Genomic DNA, 5,126 nt, shown 5'->3' with positions numbered 1-5,126 from the left:
GGGGGAGGGGCAGAGAGAGGGAGACACAGAATCGGAAACAGGCTCCAGGCTCTGAGCCATCAGCCCAGAGCCCGACGCGGGGCTCGAACCCACGGACCGCGAGATCGTGACCTGGCTGAAGTCGGACGCTTAACCGACTGCGCCACCCAGGTGCCCCCAAAAAAAATTTTTTAAAGAGACAATCCATAGTATTCTAAAATCCAGGAGTCCAAACAAAAGAAAGTCTTACTCCCATGCAAAGTCCCTACAGAAATAAAAGGAGTAAGTGTTTTACATTTCAAGGTTGGCTTGTTGAACCAGCAAAGACATTGGCTATTTGTTTCCAAGATTGGAAATTTTTCTTTATTGTATTTTCCAGTTGTGTTTTCTTTAATAAAGCTCTTACAGAAGTCTCTACCTCAGGCACTAAGTATTAGATACAGTTAGCATATTGATACTGAAAAACTTAGCTAGGACTTCTAGCTTTTTAAGATAATTGAAATATAATTTTCAACTGTTAACCAGCAATCTAATGTCATGTGTGGTTTGGATGTTGTATGAACAGCTAAGGAATTACCATTCTAGTGCCAAAGATCACTCATTGCTAATTTTGTTCTGTACAGTTAATGTAAAACTTTTATGGTGGGGACAGACTTCTGTGCTCGGGGCCTTGTCTCTAGGAAGATTTGTCAGTTCCAAATGTTTTGTGAGTTCCAAATACAGTTTAGAAGATTCATTTGTGGTCTGTGCATCTTTTCCCAAACTTGAGAACTCGGCTGCCAGTAAATGCCATATTGAGGATTTTACCCCATTCTTTGTGTAAAATAGTACCTGATGGCTTAATGGTTTGTACAGAAAACCTGATATGAAAATCTCTCCTAGTACATTCACCTGTAAACTGATCTCAGTGGGAATGCATGAGCAGAAAAACTTCCAAGCAGGTGACTTGGGCTCAAAACATGCCCTTGTTCATAGCTGAGTTACACAACTCTTGATTACTGTGCCTACGTGAATTGGCATATTACTGGCATCCTAAATCTGGGAAGGGGATGTGGCCTTGTGTAGGAGTGGGGGGGTCTGGAGTCTAAGCACAGAAACTGGGAACACAGCCTGTCTCGCTCCCTGTAGTTCTCAGGGCCTTTTCTCCAAAAGGGGGGCCTTCTGAGAGGGATGTTCCCTGCAGACCCACACTGGTCTTGGTATGGCTAACGTGCCTTTTGGGAAGGAAGTGTGGATGGGGGTTAGGAGAGGGTAGCATTTATTGCAAAAGTGCCCTGTGTTCACCCCACCCTGGGCCCGGACACAGAAGGCTGGCTGGTAGGTCACGCAAAGAGCGCACCCTCAGCAGCAGAGTGTAAACTGGTCAGCCAGCCATATTTGGTAATAAACTTGTGAGCCGTTCCAAGCTGTTGGAGCAGTGAAGGCACCCTGTTAGTTTTGAAAGTGGATTCTTTGGCAGATTGGCCATCAGAACTGAGACTAATACCTGGAAAAGGTGTACTCCTCAAAGTTAAAAATCTTTGCTGTGTGGAGTTTAAAACTATTTCTAAGACTTCTGTGAATCTTAAAGTACAATATTTTTAGGGTTTCTCTCCTTTAGTTACCCCAGATTGGAAGCCTGTCACCCACGGGCGTGAAGACTGTTAGAGGTTGAGGCAGAGTGGAGAACAGATCCGGGCCTGCACCCTTGACTCCTTTCCCGGAGGAGTGGGCGGCAGCTGCTGGTGGGGAAGGCAGCGTTGCGGATCTTTGCTGGGTGGACCTTGCTGTACCTGCCGTGTTTTTTCCAGATGTGACCATTGAGCTGCCTGTGTAAGAAGAGACAGGGATGCCTGTTAAAATGTTGGTTCCTTGGACCCTTCTCAGGTCTGCACATTCAGAACTAAGTTCCCTAGGTGATTCTTAAGAAATTTTTTTATTAAGGTATAATTTACATGTAAAATTCACCCTTTTTGTTTAGTAGTTACCAATGCATACAGTTGAGTAGCCTCCCCCAGAAGACACACAACACTTGCTTCGCCCAACAATTTTCCACATGTAATATCACATATTAAGTTTTGAGAATGACTTAGCTTAGGGAAAAGAAAAACTTGAGGAGGCGCCTGGGTAGCTTAGTTGGTTAAGTGTCCAACTTCAGCTCAGATCATGGCCTCGTGGTTTGTGAGTTCGAGCCCCCTGTCTGGTTCTGTGCCGACAGTTTGGAGCCTGCTTCTGATTCTGTGTCTCCCAGTCTCTGCCCCTCCCCCGCTCGCACTCGGTCTCTAAATAAATAAATAAGCAAAGAAACGTTTAAAAAAGAATGGGGGGCGCCTGGGTGGCGCAGTCGGTTGAGCGTCCGACTTCAGCCAGGTCACGATCTCACGATCTCACGGTCCGTGAGTTCGAGCCCCGCGTCAGGCTCTGGGCTGATGGCTGGGAGCCTGGAGCCTGTTTCTGATTCTGTGTCTCCCTCTCTCTCTGCCCCTCCCCCGTTCATGCTCTGTCTCTCTCTGTCCCATAAATAAATAAAAACGTTGAAAAAAAAAAAAAAAAAAAAAAAAAAAAAAAAAAAAAAAAAAAAAAAAGAATGGGCCAGGAGAAAAAGGGGAAGAGGAGTTATTTCGAATGATCTCTGTTTCACAGAGGTTTAGACCCTGGCATAGCACAGGAGTATCTTCTCTGACAGCCCAGAATGACTGATGGTAGCCTGTGGGGAGGGCTGTAGAGGGATGGGCAGAATAATCCAGAAGTGATGTGCAGGGGGTGGGTGCTGGGAAGCATGCGGTCCTTGACTAACTGTGTGTATGGGAGTTTTCAAACCACGATCCAGTATGGATTCAGGACTTCCGTTCCAAGACTGTGACCAGTCCTGTGTAAAGAGAAGTATCTCACCTTCTATGTCAGTGAGTTGGTGTCATTACTGAGAAACTTCTCCGCCCTACATCCAATGACATCTTTGAGGAAATCAGAAAGAGGAAGTGACTCAGAACTGGAAAGTAAGGAAAAGAGAAGATGACATGGTGACAAGCATTCGCCAGCCACTGGTTTTCTGCTGCCCTCTCAATCCTGAGGAGGTAGCACAGCATTTCCTTGCCCTGCCCTTGACACGCCAGGCCTGTTTTCAACTAGACTCAGGGACTGTGAAAGAAAACCTAAGGAAGCCCCCTGCTAGAGCCTCGAGGAAAAGCTGACCGGATTCCCTCTTTACCCTCGGCCGAACCTTCCACAAGTATCCTTGTCTGCTCTGCTCTCCGGGGCCATCACAGAGGGCATGGCTGGCTGACAGCCTCAAACCCCAGGCAAGGCAGAACCGAGCAACTGTTCATAACCGATTTCCGCGCACAGCCAGTGACCTGAATGGGACCTGACCATGGGGAAAAATGATACAGAACTAGATCGCTTTTTTTTCCCGTCAATTTTATTTTTAGTTTCTGTAGCCCTGTGAAAGTGAAATTTTATCTTTGCACTGGGAACATTAAAAAGCACTGACAGGGAGCCCCTTTGGCCTGGCCCATTTTTCTGAAAGCACGTTGCAGCTGTGGCCTGTGCCCAGCAGGCAGACTGACGTTCGATCCTGTACCCAGGTGCTGTTGACAGCGTTGACAGGACGCGGCCTCTGCAGAATGGTCTGCGCGAGGATTTGGGCTCCTCGAGGTGCTTTTAAAGGCAAAATCCTGGAAATAGGGTTGAACGCAAATGGTCAGCGGATTGTTTACTTCACGTTCCAACGGGAAAATGATCGTGGACAGAGGTCTGTGGCACACTCAGCCCCCCCGTCTCGATTATAGACCGGCTTGTGATTATGCTGTTTGATTCCAGTGGCCTGCTTTTGGGGGCTTGTTGGCCGAGAAGGAGAGCGTGTGGGGTGGGGACCTCTTTTTCTTTTATGTATCTCTTAAAGCGGTGAGTGGCCATTCAAGCCAGCTCTGGAGATAGCTGGGAGGAGGAAGGGCCCAGCTTCCAGCATGGGGCATAGGGGGGGGTGTTGTGTGGTCAGGAGGAATGTGAAACGCCAGAGCACAGCTAAGAACCGTCGGAGAAGGCTGTGAATAGATCAGCATAAGTTGGCCTGGAATAGATGCCCATTCCCTTTGATTTAGGATTGCCAGATAAAATACAGGATGCCTGGTTAAATTTGAAGTTCAGATCAACAGTGAATCATTTTTTTTTATGTATTATATCTTATATATGGGAAATCCTGTTATATTAAAAATTATTGGGGGGCACCTGGGTGGCTCAGTCGGTTGAGCATCTGACTTCGGCTCAGGTTCGTGGGTTCGAACCACACATCAGGCTCTGCGATGACAGCTTGAAGCCTGGAGCTTGCTTCAGGCTGTGTCTCTCTTTCTCTGCCCCTCCCCCTGCTTGTGCTCTCGCTCTCTCTCTCTCAAAAATAAATAAACATTAAAAAAATCATTTGTTGCTTATCCCAAATTCAAATTTAACTGAGCATCCTGTATTTTTATTTGCTAAAACTAGTAACCCTACCTTGATTGGACTCAGATGTAGATTCTGAGGCCTCGTAACAGAGAGAAGATAGAAAAGGCTTTAGTCAACTATTAGAAAAACTATGAGCATAAACTATGTGCTGAGTCTGAGCCACTTCGTGCAGAAAGATAAGAAATCATGCTCCCGGTACGGAATGCGTTTTGGTCTTCCCTGTTTATAGCCACTCTGCTCTAATGCGAACCGTTTTTTGGTTCTATAATTTTATCCGTAGCAATTTAAATAGCCATGTCAACCCAAACTCAGGCCAGCAGCCAGCCTGCTTTTTTAAAAACTCATTCATCTATCAACCCCACTGCTGGGTCTATCCAAAAGAGTTGAAAGGAGAACCTTAAGAAGATGTTTACACACCCACGTTCATTTCATCATTGTTCACAATACCCAGGAGATGAAAACAGCTCACATGTCTATCGGCCGGTAAATGGATAAAGAAAATACGGTATGGGAGTGCCTGGGTGGCTCAGTCGGTTGGGCGTCTGACTTCGGCTCAGGTCATGATCTCGCGGTTTGTGGGTTCGGGCCCCGCATCGGGCTCTCTGCTGACAGCTCGGAGCCTGGAGCCTGCTTTGGATTCTGTCTCCCTCTCTCTCTGCCCCTCCCCCTCCCCCACTCACACTCTGTCTCTGTCTCTCTCAAAAATAAACCTTAATTTTTTTTAATTA

Source organism: Herpailurus yagouaroundi, unplaced genomic scaffold (assembly GCF_014898765.1).
Source record: "Herpailurus yagouaroundi ecotype Mexico unplaced genomic scaffold, PumYag 189, whole genome shotgun sequence".
NCBI lineage: Eukaryota > Metazoa > Chordata > Mammalia > Carnivora > Felidae > Herpailurus > Herpailurus yagouaroundi.
This window is presented reverse-complemented; position numbering follows the sequence as displayed.